Genomic DNA, 19,342 nt, shown 5'->3' on the forward strand with positions numbered 1-19,342 from the left:
TGGTGGTGTGGCTTCGAACGCTCAGCTGGCAGTTGGGATTGGCCATTTCAGCAGCTGCAGGGAGTACCTGGCACATCAGAACCACAAGGAGAACCTTGAGTCTGATAGGAAATAGAATCTCCATTGAGTCACTGAAGACAGCAAAGAGGAGATGCAGTTTGCGGAGAAGCAGAACTTCATGATACAATAAAGATACATTAGGAACTGGCTCATTTATACATCATCAAAGAAGTGCAATTAGCCCGAGTCTATGTATATATGTTCCTCTGAGAAACAATCATCTCTGCTTCTTTTTATCTCTTCCCAATATAGTGTGATGGTCTCGGTATTTTCATATATTTCCTTTGGACCCATCTGACAATTATACTTGAACTGTCTACGGCTTCTAGTTGTGTCCTTACCCAACACCACAATATTGCCTTTTCATCCTCTTTCCATTACAAAGGAATGGGCCCTCGGTACATTTCTCACAAACCTCTATAACGTTGATTGATTAATGATGAGCGAATCTGTCCCGTTTCGCTTTGCCGAAAAATTCACGCATCTTTCCAAAGATTTGCGAAACGGCGAAAAATGTTGCGCTTCAAAAAACATTTTTGAACGCGGCTATTCTTTTGTCAATTTTTGGACACGCGCCAAATTTTTTCATCCGTTTCGTGAAACAATCTGCCATTGGCGAAACGCGGAAATTCGCCGCAAATCCATGCCGGCAAAACATTTCACCCATCACTATTGATGATAGACAACAAGTTTCATTGGAAGGGTCACATTGTTATGGCTTTGACTGGCGCTGAGTAGTGATGAGCAAATCTGTCCCGTTTTGCTTCGACAATTTTTGGACACGCAGGCAAATTTTTTCATCCGTTTCTCGAAACAATCTGCCAATGGCGAAATGCAGAATTCACCGCAAATCCATGCCTGTTGAAACATTTCACCCATCACTAATCATTACACAATTACCTTCTGTCCAAGTACAGTGGTGGGGAAAGATTATATGTTTTTATACACGGAGACATTTACTTTTCTTAATTTTTTGTTAATTTTAAAATTCAAACAAACTCGTTTCCTCTATCGTTTCAAAGCACAAGAAGGTTCCTACAGGGAAGGGACATCTGCCATTGACTTCTAAATGATTTCGGCAACTTTTTGCTGCCGAATTGTTTGATTAGGAGTTTTGATGCATAGTAAATCTCTAAAAAGTCACAACTTTTTTTCCTGCGTCCAGTTGTCGCCAAGAAATCTGAATTGGGAAAAAAAAATCTAAACATTAGTAAATGCGCAAATTAGTAAACGAGCGAATCTCTCGCATTTTGCTTCGCAGAAAAATTTGCGAATCTTTCCAAAGATTCGCAAAACAGTGAAAAATTCTCACCCGGGGGGGTGAGATATATATTTATTTCAATTAGCTGGACATCTCAGAACTCTAAAAAGTCCCTTTTTCAAAAACACAAACCCCCCCATGACATCATGAAATTTTTTTCACCCTATTCTACCTTTACCTTTCCATCAATTTATAGAAATTTCCCAATGTATTCTTTTCCCTGTTTCACAATTTATGAGAAGTGATGAGCAAATTTTTTCGCCAGGCATTGATTTGCAGCAAATTTCGGCATTTTGCCATCGGTGAATTGTTTTGTGTAACTTCTCCAAAAATTCACTGAAGAAAAATTCAGCATAAAAAAAAAAAAGCGCATGCAAAAAAAGTTGAGCCTCAACTGTGTTTCGCGGTTTTTTCGCTGTTTCGCGAATGTTAAGATTGTTTTGCCCGCGGCTCTTCTTTTGTCGCCCGCGGCTCTTCTTTTGTCGCCCGCGGCTCTTCTTTTGTCGCCCGCGGCTCTTCTTTTGTCGCCCGCGGCTCTTCTTTTGTCGCCCGCGGCTCTTCTTTTGTCGCCCGCGGCTCATCTTTTGTCCGCCAATGGCGAAACACGGAAATTTTCTGCGGATCCATGTCTGGAAAACATTTGGCCCATCACTAGTAACTGCCTCCCCCAGTATTGGTAGTACAGTAGTTAAACAATCAACTGCTTATAAACAGTGTCATTGGCAGTCAGTCCCCATGTGTATTGGGTAAATATTAAAATTGCAACCACAAAGTGTCAATATAAAATTGGTTTTCTGGCCAGTAGGTTTATTCTAGTAGTATAGCAGAGAATTCATGCAACTACCTGTAATTCTAGATTATCTGCTAAAGGGTAGTGATGAGCGAATCTGTCCCGCTTCACTAAAAAATTTATTTCAAAAAGTTCACGAAATGGCAACAATACTTTTGACGCATGGCGAATTTCGTCACCCATTTCAGGAAAAAGTCCGCTGAAGGCAAAACATGGAAATACGCCCTGAATCCAATATTTTCCCCCATCACTACTGTAGGGCCTAAAGGAGGTTTTCCGTTTAAAATGTCCACTAACTATGGAGGTGTTATTATGGAGGTGGAGGCTTATTTATCAAATTTTCGAATTTGTGAATTAGATTTTGTTTTTTTAATTGAATTCAACTTTCATAATAAAGTGGTAAACGCACATGATTAAAAAATTGTAAACTCGAATAAAACTTTTAGACTTTAAATTGGCTTAATAATAATAAAAATAATAATAACAATTGGCTTTGCCCAGGACAACTCCTATTGACTTCTATAGAAAGTCAAAGTTTTACATTAGAGTATTCATTTGAGTCCTGGATGACTGTTAGGATAGTGGAGAACAGACCGTCTGATAATAATGTTCAATATTATATATAATGAGCACAACAACATTTTTGTATATAAATAGCAGCTGTTTAATGACTTAAATAACTATATTTATACATTCATCTAAATAATATCAAATAAAATGCAACATGGAATAATAGGACCTGGCAAATATATATTATTATATAACTTGTTACAAAAGACTATGTCAATACAAATTATATCATAAGGCAAATCAGAGGGTGTTGGGAATGTATGGCCTGATGATGATCACAAATGACCTTCGATAGCCTAAACTGGGGAGGCTTTGTCTTGCCTTTGACCATGCGTTCCAAATTATTATATGAAATGACTGAAGGGGGTCCCTACCTGGATATGTAACGTTAATTAAGGGAAGCATTTTGTCAATCACATTAACAGTCTTTCCCAGTGATTCCCTGTACTCTCACCCGAGACTGCAGAACCCCTCACACTGTTGTAACAAAGCCACTGTCGCCAGGGGGGGTTGAGAGTTATAAAAAAATATATTTATTTCAATTAGCTGGACATCTCAGAACTCTAAAAAGTCCCTTTCTCAAAAGCACAAAAATAACCCACCCCATGACATCAAGAAAAACTTTTAACCGTATTCTACATTTATCTTCTTTCCAGCAATTTATGGAAATTTCCCAATGTATTCTTTCCTGAATATGCAATTCCTAGGGGATGAGCCAATATCAACAGTTAGTTGCCAATTTATGAGTAGCGATGAGCAAATTTTTTTCGCCAGGCATAGATTTGCAGCAAATTTTGGCATTTTGCCATTGGCAAATTCTGTAACTTCTCCAAAAATTCACCGCGGAAAAATTCAGCATAAAAAAAAAAAAGTCGCAGTCACGTCAAAATGGATGTGTTCGTGTAAAAAAAAAAAAATACACGTGCGACAAAAAAGTTGAGCATCAAATGTGTTTTGTGTTTTTTTTTTTCCCTGTTTCGTGAATTTTTTTCAATGGATTCATAATGCAGGTATGTTCTAATGAGGTTGATAGAGAGCATAAGATTGGGTTTACACAATATATGATCTTAGAACTCTGGTTATAGCTTTAAACACTGCATATTCTATATCAAGTTTCTTGGAAAGAAGATAATGGTAGAACAGGGTTAAAAGTTTTTCATGATGTCATGCAGGGGCGGGGTTAGGTCTTTTTTTATTATGACTGTGAACCTTTATTTGTATTTTTGTGCTTTTGAAAAAGGGACTTTACAGTTCCAAAACATCAAGCAAATTGAAATAAATATAGTTTCAAGTGCTCTGATGAGGAAGAGTCACATTAATCCACATTAAAGCTATAATAGGAGATAGGGCCATTTAGGAAAAAAAGTGCAGACCCCCAGACCAAGGAGCACGACCTTGGGATCCACCACTGTCGGAAGAGATATACAGTGTATTTTACCATCAAGTTCAAAACCTCTCCCCAGTAATTTACAATTATTGCAAAGAACCAAAACAAATAAAATAAGTTTGCCTTGGCCTCACCACATCTCCAGCAGGTATCGGTGTCCAACCTACCCATTTTTAAAAACTTTACTGGGGCTATATATAATAGATGAATGCATTTAAACTATATGAGTCTGGCCCATTTTAGCGATTAAGAGATTGAAATAAAGATGAATTGACACATCATCCCAGTCATCATCATCATCATCATCATCAATATCAAGAATTATATTTTGGATGGTAGGGAGGTTTGGCTGATGCAGTAAGACCATCAATCTGAAAAGCATCCCTCAACTGTAAGAAAAGGAACCAATGGGTTTTAGCATGATTATACTGAAGGTGTAGGAAGGGTGTTGTTGATTAATATATAGGTTAAGGTTCTGATCCTTCTCATGGCCCAAGCAATATAGTCCTGTGTCTGAAATGTGGGTGCAAATGGTTGGTAAGCATGGGGAACGGTGGTTATTTAGGAGTTACTGATAGGGTAAGCCAAACTCTCCAGGGCAAACTAACTAGTAGGAAGGTTGGTAAATAATTATTTGAACTTGCAAGCATGCTTCATCCTAAGGAGCTAAACTCCAGCCCAGATTTTTATGGGGTTAGAGCTAGCCACCAAAAATCAGACCTGAAATTTAGGTACTGTATACCAAGTCCCCTTTTCCAAATGGATTGGTCAGTTTTTGCGATGAGAATCTAGGCATCTTATTCCCCCATGGTTAATGAGGCAAGGGGTTCACCTGCAAGCGCAAAAACACAGAAGGAGAATAGAGATAGGGCAGCATTGTTGGATACCCCTTTGAAGAAAAAACTTGGATGTAAGAATGGAGTTAATCCTGATTCTAGTTGAAAGGGCAATGTATAGTACATGTGGCTATTTATAGAAGCTGGGGCTAAATAGATATTTATGCAAAACAGTTTGCAAGGACCCCTTTCTAAGGCCATTCACTTTCGGTCAAAATCAAGTTCCCTAGTGAAATGCCCAGAAAAATGTATTTCATACAGCCAATCCTGCTTAGTCTTCTTTGCTGTATACAGGAGCCAAGTGTTGTATTTTTTTTTTTTAGCCAACTGATGAATCTGCAATAGTTATACCCTAAATGTTACCTCTAAACCAGCAAGGCTTCTCTATGCCTTATACCAAGGTAAGTGCAACCACTCAGTTAATGAAACGCAACTTCATATACTTAGGATCCCACTAAACCTCAGCTCAAACCCTACTCTGGATTAAAATCTATTGCTTTCTAACAATAGTGTCTCTTATATTCAGTTCAGGCCTTAGAAAAATAATGTAACACTTGGGAACAAATATACAGCCCAATAATCCAGCGCTGGAGGATAAAATGGCAAATATCTCAACTGCCACCATTCTACTGCCCTTACTGCTCAGGTATGCAGGGACAAATGCCCCCCACACGCTACAGAACCCCAACATACTGAAAGTGATGTTTTTAGCCTCATTAAATCGGTCAGGGAAATCCTTGGCTAGAAATGCAGCAATGAAACTTAGTAGGGCCAACGTTCCTATATATCCAATTATACAGAAGAAGAAAAAGTCTGACCCTTCATTGCACAGCAGAATAATATAGTCTGGGTCAGAAAGAGTATCAGCCTCTGGAAATGGGGGATTGGAGGCCAACCATACAGCAGAGATGACAATCACAAACAGAGAACATACAATAACTAATATGATGGCCAGTTGGGTTCCTACATACTTCTTCAGCTTGCTCCCAGGCTTTGTGGCATTGAAGGCAATAATAACTGTGAGAGTTTTAGCCAACACAGAAGAAACAGAAATAGTAAATACAATCCCAAATGTTACTTGTCGGAGGAGACAACATATCTGAGTTGGGCGCCCAATGAATAATAAAGTGCAGAGGAAACACAACATGAGAGAGATGAGGAGGAGACAGCTGAGATATCGGTTGTTGGCTCTCACTATAGGAGTCTTGCGGTACTTTATAAAGATTCCCAGAATGACGGTACATGTAACAGTGCATAGAATAGAAATGAAGGATAAAGTAGCACCCAGTGTGTCTTCATAGGAGAGGAAGTTTATGTTCTTTGGGATGCAGCCATTTTGCTCTTTGTTAGACTTTTCATTTTCAGAGCACTTTATACAGCTCTGTGTGTCTAAAAGCAATACAAAAACCATGGAAACATTTTATATTTCTTAAAAAAATAGAAAAATAAACTTGCCAGTTGTTGAAATGAATTTATTACAATGGCAGCTTATGTGAAAGCACAGGGAATTGTAGGGATAATTTACTACCTGCAGGGCAGGGTGCAAAGTGCAAAGAAAGGGTGCCATCCTCCATGTTTGTTGCACTTTGCTCCCTGCCCTACAGTTTGCCTTGGGGATATAATCCTGACATACTGCACTGCAGTCATAGCTCGTCATATTGCATTTAGACTACTGGAACTGTGTAGATTCTCCCTGTCTCAGCTGACCCCACTCCAACCCATCATGAACCCTGCCACCAGTCTCTCTCCTCCCACTCCACTCGGCCAATCCCTGCACTGGCTTCCTGTGACACACAGGATTAAATTCAAGATTCTTGCACTTGATTACAAAGCATTCATCAGTGTTTCCCCACTATATATAAGCACCCTAATACCAAGTACACCACACAACTTAACCTTTGCTTTGCAAATGACCTTTCTCCTCCTTAGTTCCTCACTCCTGCATTTAGGACTTCTCCCTTGCTGCCCCCCATTCTTTGTAACTCTGTCTTGTCCCAATAAACAGTTTTAGAGCCTCCATGCATTCAAAAAGTCACTTTAAACCCATCTTTTCATTCAAGCATACAACCTAATCCCTCAGCAACTGACCACCCATCCCCTAATCTTTGTTTGCACACTCACTTATTACAAGTATTCATCCTTTACTCTTCACTCATCACTACTATCATAACCAACAAGAACTTTGCATTCTCTCTGGTTCCCCTCATCCTGTGTTTCACTCCCCCTCCCCCTTAGATTGCATCTATTCTGGCAAAATGTTCTGTCTGTATAGTAGAACCCCCATTTTACATTTTTTAGTGAGCCAGGAAAATATTGGGTAAAAACCTGGAAAATGTAAAATCAGGGAAACATGTTAAAGCAACTTATTCTTCAAGGACTCATAAGCACCATGGTAACTGTGTAGGAAAAAAGTCTGGTGCTACACTGGCCGGCCTGCCTAAACAGTCCCGACCAGACCCCCAATGAAAACGTTTGGTGCCCTATGAAAAATACGACAAAGGAAAACTCTTGAGCAACTGAAATCCTATATCAGGAAAGAATGGGGAAACCTTTCACTTTCAAACCTACAGCCATTGTTCCCCTTAGTTAAAAGAGCTGAAACATGCCCCAACTTTATTGAATGATGAGCAAATTTTTGTAGCCAGGCATGGATTCGCAGTGAAACTTAGCCACAAAAATTTGCGGTCATGTTAAAAAAAAAGTCCAGTTCCACAAAAATATATGCACCAAACTTTGACGCGACCACGCCTTTCACAGAATTTTTTGCCGTTTTCGTTCATCACGACTGTAGGCATCAAATTAATAATGAACACATATTTTTCAGAACAAACAATTACATTTATGTTTCAAAATGTAATATTTTGCCTTTGTACTATTTATTAAATTTAGGGTATAAATGATTTGCAAGTCTCTTTGCATTTTTTTTTTTTAAATACATTTTACCCAGTGCCCCAACATTTTTGGAATTTGGGCCGTTGTAATAAAGTCTCAAGACAAGCTCCATCTAATCTTATAGCCCCTGGACCAATGACCATCTCATATCCAGGTCTGGTGCAAGTGCTGGACAATGCCTCCGGCATAGAGGCGGGGCAGGCAAGATACGATTGACAGCTCAGATTTTTAAATCCATTTATAACAGGTACAGATGATTGGATGATGGCATGAAGAACATTGGAGTTTTGCATTACGACCTACCTGTTGTGTTAGAGATTTCCCCTTCCGCACATGGCACACAGTTATAACAGCAGGGCGGTTTCCTCTCAATTTTTGATTTCCTATGTCCTGGCGTACAGGGCTCATTGCACCAAGACGGAGGACACTATGGGGCAAAATATTGAAATAATTTAACAATTTTGTTCAAGACACATCATTACGTCATTTAGAGATTACAAATAAGTCCTCGTAGCTTCAATGTTACCTTTGTAAAATAAGGGCCCCAGAGATCAGCGCTGCTATTGATGGACAGTTGGTTTCCATCAGGTCTAGAGATATCAAAGCTTCCAACCTTGACGGTTTGGACACCTCCTTCAGAGAAAAAACATTTCACAATTTCATAATACTTTGACGGGTCTTTTTTGATGTTTAAGTGAATCTTGTACCCGGAAGTCATCTCAAAATCCTTACTCTGTATCAGAGCATTCAACTAAAAGAGAAGGGATTTGTTAATAATGGGCTATGAATAGTTGCCCTATGTTTGTGTGTATTCCACCTACACGTTTGGTATGGTAACTGGAGTCAGTTGTAGGAACTGGATGAAATACAAACACTAATTTCAACCCTAGTGGCAAAAAAAAATAAAATTGCAAAACAAGGTTATCGTGCAACTTTTTTGAGGCACGCGACTTTCTTAATGTGGGAGTGGGAGTGGGATTTTGTGATGCAACCTGGACTTTTTTTTATGCAACCAAAACTTTCAACACTCACCAAATTTTTTTCACCAAATTGGTTTCCCACCAATGGCGGAATTTTGCCACAAATCCATGCCATCACTAGTAAGTTAGTGTGGCTTATTACACTGCTCATTTAGCACCTTTGGTAGTAAATCAGACCCGTGTTATATCCAAACCCCCTTTTTCCATAATATTGGCATGTTGGACTGGGGCTGCCATCCCAGGGGCCAAATAATCAATAAAACATTAAACCCAATAGGATTGTTTTGCATCCAATAAGGATTCATTATATCTTAGTTGGGATCAAGTACAGGTACTGTTTTATTATTACAGAGAAAAGGGAAATCATTTAACCATTAAATAAACCCAATAGGGCTGTTCTGCCCCCAATAAGGGGTAATTATATCTTAGTTGGGATCAAGTACGGGTACTGTTTTATTATTACAGAGAAAAGGGAATCATTTAACCATTAAATAAACCCAATAGGGCTGTTCTGCCCCAATAAGGGGTAATTATATCTTAGTTGGGATCAAGTACAGGTACTGTTTTATTATTACAGAGAAAAGGGAATCATTTAACCATTAAATAAACCCAATAGGGCTGTTCTGCCCCCAATAAGGGGTAATTATATCTTAGTTGGGATCAAGTACAGGTACTGTTTTATTATTACAGAGAAAAGGGAATCATTTAACCATTAAATAAACCCAATAGGGCTGTTCTGCCCCCAATAAGGGGTAATTATATCTTAGTTGGGATCAAGTACAGGTACTGTTTTATTACTACAGAAAAAAAAGGAAATCAGTTTTAAAATTCTGTATTATTTGATTAAAATGGAGTCTATGGGAGACAGACTTTCTGTAATTCAGAGCTTTCTGGATAATGGTTTTCCGGATAAGGGGTCCCATACCTGTATATCGAACTGCATTATATGAGACAAATGGTCTCATGATGCAACTCTATTCTATGCGCAATAGAGAAAGTACAATATTATTGTATTTATGCAATGCTGATCATATGACCCACCAATCATCTTACCTGCCATTGCTTAAAATTAATATGTTGTCTTTCTCTTCTGTCAGGGTGACTTGCCCTTGTTTGTTTCATGTTCAGTTTATGGAGAGCGAGGGCCATTGTGTATACTGCCGTGTAAACCCCATAAGATATTCTGAAATTTAGAGTTTCGTTAATCGGCAGATCATACTCCTGAAAGAATTCACTCTCTGTGCATTGTGGGAGGGAGATGTTTGTTCCACTTGGGGTTGTTTTAATGGCGTTGGGCAGTTTGCAATCAGATAATCTCTCCGAGACATCTGGAAACAAAATGCCGTCGGGACATTCAGATAGATTCAAACCGTGTAAAAACTCTCTAAACCCAGGAATCTCTCCTTGTTGGATGGAAAGAGCCAAAATGCCATTAAATATTATTCGATTTTGGGGATACGCTGTATCTAAAACCCTTAAGAAAGTTGAAGATACAATCCATATTTTCTCCGGCATGTCAAACATGGCAAAAAAGAACAGAATATACCCAACAAACCTTAAACTGACTAAAAGAACGACCACATTAGCTGTGCTTCTGTTTAATATCTCTCTAGTCTTCATGGGATCCGTAGAAGCTATTGACCCCAATTCAATTCTAATGTTGAAGGCCAAACAGATCCCATCTTTCTTCATTTCTCTCTCAAAATGTTTGCCTGCCCTAAGCCCAATCTCATCATCAGATACAATGAGCCCGACCCATTTCCAGCCAAAGTGCTTAATCAGTTCTACAATCCCATCGATTTCAGATAGTTCATCAGGGATAGTTCTGTAGAAGGAAGGAAACTGTACTCGGTCATTAAACATGGGAACCCTGGAACCATAACTGATCTGCAGAAAAATCAGCAAAAGTTTACTGCGATGTAGAAAAGGACACGCAAAATTGAATTAATGTTTTCTTTAATCGGAAACTTAATTATAGACAATTAAAAAGGAAAACCAAACAAAAATTTAACGCAATACATGACATTCAGATAGCAATATGTTGTGTATTATCACCATTTCTACATAGGCTGGTACAAAGGCCACCACTTTCATAGCAATATTATGGCAGACATCAAAAATTGTTGAAAGAATTCAATTAAATTTAATTGTAAAACACCAAGAGCAAACTTTTAAGTAGTCAGGACAAAGATTGTCAGTGTATCTTATATAACCTTTATTTCCAATTACCTTTTGGCCCCAAAAGGACACAAAAAGGCATTTTCCAGATTTTTACATTGAATATAAGGGTTATGTTTCTTTCACCTCAACAGTTTTACTCATTAAAACCAATGGGTAAGCAGGTTTTATAAGTTCAGTAGACCATTTCATTAACCCGCTCACCGTCAGCCGATTTGGTGCTTCTGGCACTTTTAATGCTAGTTTTTAAACATTTTGTGCTCATTCATTTCAAGGTCATTTCTATGGGTGGGTCTTTAGTTTACCTAGGAAAACTACATGTCTTTTTTTTTTCTTCCAGGATGACCTAAGATATTCAAAATATGCTACAATTTTAGTGTAATTCCACTTCTGATTAGTCCCTAAATATCTAAAAACAAAAAACAACATTTTCCATAATATAAACACATATGCGAAACATAATTTATTTTATGCACAAAAATATAACATTACCAGGTCTCCTGAATGCACCAATACCAAATATATATAGTTTTATGGAGATTTCTCACTTGTATAGGTCACAAACTCCCAGCAGTACCCTACCAAATTTCCAAAGCACTGCTCCAGAAAGCTGCATACTTTAGATTCCAAGGCCAAAAATTCCACTAACAGTAGGTATACCCTAGCAAACCATACATTAGAAAGAAAAGACTGATAAATCCAAAATAAGTAACTGTCTTTCTTCCAAGTCGCAACGCTTTCCTAAAGTTATTGGTTTTTATAAAAATTTCTAAAGACCTCAGAGCTTCCAGTTTTCAGCATCTCATCTCCTAAAGGTCATTAGTTAACCAGATAATCATCCTAAATATGAATGTCAGGTGTCCACTGAACAGATGAACCTACTGCATGCACATTAGGCATCAAAATATGTGACATAGAGGGGCCCAAAATCAAAATATCCTTATCATTTGTCATTTCAGCTACTGAAAAAACACATACTATGTTCTATGTGGGGTAAAGCCACAAAAAAAGTTCACCCCCCCAAAAAAAAACATTTTCAGAAAGTACACACACATTCTCTCAAACCCCAAATGGGTAACTAGGTCTTTCTCTTCCAAATTACCAAACCACAAAGCTCTCCTAAAGTTGTCAGGTTTCCAAAAATGACCTCAAAGCTTCCACTTTGCGGCATCCTATATCCCACATAGCATTAGGTACCAAGATAAAACACCCTAAATATGAATGCCATGGTTTCACTGAACAGTTTGATGCCCAATGTACACAGGTTTGTGGTATGTAGGGGTCCCAAAAAAAAAATACTCCATATGATCTATCATTTCTGTCATTTCAGTTACGGCAAAATCAACACATTTACTACTTTTTATGTGGGGTAAAGCCACAAAACAAGCCATATATTTTTGGACAGTACATGTTCTCTTAAATCTTAAATGGATAACTGTTGTTCTGCTCCACAGTACCAAAGCATAAAGCTTTCTTGGGAATCTTAATTGCTTTTCTGCTATCTCAAAGCTTCTACTTTTATGCATCTTATCTCCCACATATCATTAGGTCACTTATAAAACATCCTAAATATGAATGCCAGGGATCTACTGAGCAGTTTGCTTAAGAAAACTTTTTGGAAAGTACACAATTTTCCAAAAATATTGCAATTACCCACATTTATCTCACACAATTTCTTACAAACAAAAAGGTAAAACATGAATGTAATGGATCTACTGAACAGTTCGATGGACCCCCAAGTGAACCCCTTAGTATTGATTCCTAGAAATGTATTTATTAATGGGAGAAAAATCCCATATGAATAGATAGAAAGTGATGAATTTGATTCACCACTTTCATCAAGAATCATTTCACAGTTTGATCAATCGGCCCTGGGGAGGTCCATTTATCATCATTAATTATTGTTGTTTTAGAGGTTTTTGAAACCACAACTTAACTTATTTTCTTTAAAACTACAAATGCCAAGTGTTTTATTTAAAAAAAAAAAAAAAAAAGAGGACACGTAAAAAGTGTGAAAAGTTACACAAAAAAATCATAAAAAAAACCCCCAAACCCTCTAAAACCACGAAGCAAAGAAAGATCTTCCATTTGCCTAAAGGACACCTGCCATTGACTTCTACATGATCTCAACAGCTCTTCGATGGAGTATTTTTGCTTTTGGATTTGTTGCAGTTTTGTCGCATAATTAATCCTAAAAGAATTGTGTTTTTTCCATGACAAAAACATATTTTGTCGCAAAAAAAATACAAAATTGTGAAAAAAATAAACCTTAGTACATGCCCCCTTAGTATTTGTAATTTTTAATACACTGCCCCGCACCTCGTTGGCAATCTTGATTGAGGTTTACATTTCCAAGAATTCCTTTTCCTCAAGCATTTACTTCACCCGGCAGTAGCCCGACTAAAACCATGGACACAATGATGCCCATCTCCAAACTTTATGGTTGGAGCCAACTCTATACAATCCACAAAACAGAACATACAGGGAACTTTCAAAAAGTTATAAAATAACACCCAGAGTCTAAAACTGACCTTTGTTAACGTGTTTACAGGAGGAAATGAGAGATTATTGGAGTACAAACCTGAGGGTACCTGTAGATCCCTGTGATCAAGGCCATACAGAGAGAAGAAACAGAAGACAAGTCTCCTATGAAGCCCACAACCTTCCTGTTATTCCAGCAGCTGTAATTTGGGATTATTTCTTGGGTCCCTGATAGGATACTAAACGTGCCTTCCAGCGACTTTACTGCCCGATTACAAGAGTCGACTATATGATAGCCCAAGGTCACATTGGGCAAGATCTCCGGATCCTTGTTGATCTCTCCAATTGTATAAATGAAAACCAGTAGATAACGGTACAGTATGAATGACGATCGGCTATGATATAAAAGAAAAGATTAAATACATTCTAAAAAATATTCTTCAAGCATAAAATAAATGTCAAAACTTGTAATCTATGAGTAGTAGGAATGGCAGTGGCTTTTCTGTCCTATGTATGTGCTGCATTGCTTTCCCATCTTATAGCCCAATAAATATGGAATGGGGGCTGATCATTTCAGAAACATATACAGTAGCCAGAGAAAATACAGGAAAGGGTTTTATAATGTGTGATGGTTCAGTAAGAGCAGTTATTCCCCAAGCTGAGTGCTGAACTGTAGAACCATGGAAGACTACAAATAAGTATTTTTGAAAGCCCTACCATTGAGATGTCTTTGAAGATTTTTGGGCAACACAATAAAATGTACTGTGGTTGGTTAATCAAAAATAAGCAATATGGTGGCTATCACCTCATATGAATACTTAGACTGTAAAGTTCCCAGAACTGTTTTGCTTCTTAAGAATCAGAAATTGTAAATAAAAGTGATATAACATTATGCTAAAATGCTATTATGAGAGGTATAGTGTGCAATTTTGACAAGGAAAAAAAAAAGTATTGTGTTCTTATGTCTATGAAGATTCTCATTCATCCAGGTCATGATATACAGTATCTAGTAGAATTAAGTCTAAAACAACTGGACTTTTCTGAGTTTTTTCTTGAAAAAGTTTCACCACTCATCCGAGTGGCTCCTTCAGTTCAATAAGTTCAATGGAACCATTGGGATTGGATGCCTGTGACTGGTACTACCCTCAAGGGTTTAAATACCGGGGAATTCCCTACCAGTCTTTTGAACTGAAGAAGCCACTCGGATGAGTGGTGAAACGATTTCAAGAAAAATTCAGAAAAGTCCAGTTGTTTTAGACTTAATTCTACTAGATCATGTGTTCTTACCTTTTGCATTCAGGTCGTCTTTGCTTTTGATTGAAATGACGAATCAATATGTGTTCAGAAATGTCTTTAAAGTGAAAAATCCCCCCAATCATGAAGTCCCCATCCCTAAAATACTGGGTATCGCTGCTGCTGCTCAGCTGGCACCCCGACCTAGAACTGGGCATTTCAGCAGCTGCAGGAAGTACTTGGAACATCAGAACCAACAGGAGAACCTTGAGACTTATAGGATAAAGAACCTCCATTGCTTCGCAGAACAGAACAAAGAGGAGATGCAGTTTGCTGCGCTCATTGGGATAAAGACGGGGCTTCATAATTCCACAGATTCACAGTAACAGTTGCCCTATTTATATATTTCATCAACGAGAATCAATTATCACTTACCTGCATATAGACATTCCTTTGAGAAGCAATCATCTCTTCTTTGTTTGGCTCTTCCAAATATAACCGGTCACTTTCAGTATTTTTTAGTTTAGTATATTTTCTTTGGACCTGCTGCCATTTATGACGTCTGTACAACTCAACAACTCAATCATTCAATTCCATTAACATGCAGTCAATCAGAAAAATCAGATGAATTATATACAGTAAAAAAAAAAAAGGGCACATAGTCAACTGGACGGGGGGGGGGCTGGTTAATATGTTTGCTAATTCCCAAGTTGTTGTAGTTAATGTTTCCCAATTCATATGAGTAAAACTACTCCATCCAGGCTGATGATTTCAACTCATATGAATTGGGAACCATTAACTACAACAACTTGGGAAGTACAAACCCCAGGTTAGGGTGCTGGTTAACTGGTAAGTGAAGAGCATAACAATTACGGCTGCTAAGCACATGGTTAAGGATGACTTTCCATCCTCACAATCATTGTGTTCTGGTTGGGAGACATTATGAGTTTTTAGGACTTGTGATGAGCAAATCTGTCCCGTCTCGCCATAAATTTCGCAAAACAGCAAAAAAATGCATTTGTCACGTGATTTTGCCCGTGGTTTTTATGTGACCACACCCAATTTGATGCGACCACACCCTTTTTTGAAGTGCAAAAAAAAAAAAAGCGATGAATTTTTCTGCAGCAAATTTTGCCGGAAGTTTCACGAAACAATTCACCGATGGCAAAATGCGGAAATTTGCTGCAAATCTATGCCTGGCGAAAACATTCGCTCATCACTACTTATAACTTCATCAGGCTAGGAAAATGCAGGAACCATGTAATTGTCAAGAGAACATGTTGTATTCTGTACGGAGACGTTTCCCATAGGAAGTGCTTTTCAACATTTTTATAGCAACGTTTTAACTGAAACATTTGGTCAGGGCCCCCATAGTTCATAAGAAGATTACAATTCATTGCTGCATTGCTGTTTTAACCTATCAACTATAGTTCTACAAACAGATAATTAGTGATAAGGGACTCTGTCCCATTTCGCTGGACCAAAAAATTCACAAAACTGCTAAAAAAATTGCGAATTGGTGAACAATTCACAATCAATAGGCAACTTTAAGTGCGACAAGCTTTTAGGTGTGCAATGTTTTTTATATGTTAGTTTTTTCTTACTCCAAATGCAGTAAAGTCAATGGGTGTTTTGTTATTGACTTGACTCAGCAACATTTTCTTGGCGACTTCTTCATGGCCAAATGTTTGCCTCAGTTTCGCTGAAAAATGCCAAATTTCCACTGTGAATACATGTCTACCACTCATCACTACAGATAGTAAATGTTCCCAATCAATTTTTACCTTGACACTCAGATGCTGCTCTTTTAAACAGGAAAAAAAATGTAGTAAATTTTAAAATGGACTGTTCCTAAATCAAAATTTTCCATTGCTTAAATGTTTATGTTAAAATACAGATGCAGCCAAGTTACTTTACCATGTTGTTGCATTAGGTCTCTTCCAGTTAACACAGGGAAAGAAAAATACCAACACTCATGGTCCATGGCATTTTCCATTGTGTTTTGCTGGCAAGTCTTTGCACTCTAGCACCATCTAGAGGCAGGAACTCACACCCAACAAATGGTGTCTGGACATGGTAAGACAAAATGTGAAAACTTGCTGGCTGCATCTGTATTTTAAGTTGGGTTTTATTCACAATGAAACCAATGCCATGTCTTCAGAGTGCTACATATTATCTATATATACTATTATACCACAACAGTTCTAATATATTCCTGTCATTCTACAGTACAGATAACTCATGCTTGGCATAACCCAGGGAGAATGACATGGACATAAAGTTAGCTTATAAAGAATAGTATAAGTCCATGTTCTGTCAGCCTGACACTTTTTTTTGCAGGTGCAGTTTTGGTGCAATTTACTAATTGGTGCAAATTTTGTTGCAGATTGTGGCAGGCTTAATTACTGTGGAATTCTGTAAATGAATGTTTCATTGTGGATAATACACTGCTCAAAAAAACAAAACAAAACACAAAAGGGAACACAAAAATAAGACCTCTTAGATCTGAATAAATGAAATATTTTTATTAAATACTTTGTTCTTTAAATAGTTGAATGTGCTGACAACAAAATCACACAAAAATTGTCAATGGAAATCAAATTCATCAACCCATGGAGGTCTGGATTTGGAGTCGCACTCAAAATTAAAGTGTAAAAAACACTACAGGCTGATCCAACTTAGATGTAATGTCCTTAAAACAAGTCAAAATGAGGCTCAGTAGTGTATGTGGCCCCCATGTGACCTCCCTACAATGCCTGGGCATGCTCCTGATGAGGTGGCGGATGGTCTCCTGAGGGATCTCCTCCCAGACATGGACTAAAGCATCCACCAACTCCTGGACAGTCTGTGGTGCTACGTGGCATTGGTGGATGGAGCGAGACATGATGTCCCTGATGTGCTCAATTGGATTCAGGTCTGGGGAATGGGTGGCCAGTCCATAGCATCAATGCCTTCGTCTTGCAGGAACTGTTGACACACTCTAGCCACATGAGGTCTAGCATTGTCTTGCATTAGGAGGAACCCAGGGCCAACTGCACCAGCATATGGTCTCACAAGAGGTCTGAGGATCTCATCTCGGTACCTAATTGCAGTCAGGCTACCTCTGACAAGGACATGGAGGGCTGTGCGGCATTCCCCCAAAGAAATGCCACCCCACACCATTACTGACCCATTGCCAAACTGGTCATGCTGGAGGATGTTGCAGGCAGCAGAACCTTCTCCATGACGTCTCCAGACTCCGTCACGTGCTCAGTGTGAACCTGCTTTGATCTGTGAAGAACACAGGGCACCAGTGGGGAACTTGCCAATCTTGGTGTTCTCTGGCAAATATCAAACGTCCTACACGGTGTTGGGCTGTAAGCACAACCCCCACCTGTGGGCGTTGGGCCCTCATACCACCCTCATGGAGTCTGTTTCTGACCATTTGAGCAGACACATGCACATTTATGGCCACTGGAGGTCATTCTGCAGCGCTCTGGCAGTGCTCCTCCTGTTCCTCCTTGCACAAAGGCGGAGGTAGTGGTCCTGCTGCTGGGTTGTTGCCCTCCTACAGCCTCCTCCACGTCTCCTGATATACTGGCCTGTCTCCTGGTAGCGCCTCCATGCTCTGGGCACTACACGGACAGACACAGCAAACCTGCTTGCCACAGCTCGCATCGATGTGCCATCGCCATCCTGGATGAGCTGCACTACCTGAGCCATCTGTGTGGGTTGTAGACTCCGTCTCATCCTACCACTAGAGTGACAGCACTGACAGCATTCAAACGTGATCAAAACATCAGCCAGAAAGCATAGAAACTGAGAAGTGGTCTGTGGTCACCACCTGCAGAACCCCTCCTTTATTGGGGATGACCTGCTAATTGCCTATAATTTCCACCTGTTGTCTATTCCATTTGCACAACAGCATGTGAAACCGATTGCCAATCAGTGTTGCTACCTAAGTGGACAGTTTGATTTCACAGAAGTGTGATTGACTTGGAGGAACATTGTGTTGTTTAAGGCTTCACATCATTCCTAAACAAAATTACAAACTGTTATGGTGGGGGAGAATGTCTGGACAAAATGGCACATAATAAATATGGTTTTCACCGAGTACTTTATAATGAGCACTAAGAAATCTTATTATTTATTTAATAATGAGAAGACAATATAGACATTATAGGTACATAGTGTCGATATAATGGCAAAAAATATTAATAATTAGACAACATGAACTGGCTCAGTGCAAATTTACACAAAGTTCTCACCCACAAGAGCTAAATATATATATATATGTGTGTGGATGGTTGAACATCACTGAAACATTATCATCAGTATAAAGTGCACTGAGCCTGTCAGTATGGGTCAGTTTCCAGGGTTCTGATAAGATACAAAACATATTGATTTTGGAGCCAATCCTGGTTGTTCTAACATTCTGGGTCCAGGGGAGCAATTGCCACTGTGCATTATTTTGTGTGTATCCATAGAAACATGCAAGTCGACATACATACAGGTTGTCCAAGATTCTCTGCATAGACTTACAGACTCTACCTTGAGTGAGCCTCTAGTACAAAGTCAGTTTAAAGCTTCTTCTATGGCTATAGCCTTGGCTTAACCAGAAAGGATTTTTATGTGGAAGTAGAAAAAAAAAAAATCAGTCCAGCTTGTAGTGTTGTTCCAACCATTTCCCCTGGG

At 38.7% G+C, this 19,342-nt stretch overlaps 1 pseudogene; it reads right to left on the minus strand.

Annotated features, from left to right (window-relative positions):
• Window positions 1-5,394: 5,394 nt before the first annotated feature.
• On the minus strand, window positions 5,395-18,397 carry LOC116411022 (annotated as a pseudogene).
• Window positions 18,398-19,342: the final 945 nt, after the last annotated feature.

The sequence above is a fragment of the Xenopus tropicalis genome, chromosome 5 (genome assembly GCF_000004195.4).
Source record: "Xenopus tropicalis strain Nigerian chromosome 5, UCB_Xtro_10.0, whole genome shotgun sequence".
Lineage (NCBI taxonomy): Eukaryota > Metazoa > Chordata > Amphibia > Anura > Pipidae > Xenopus > Xenopus tropicalis.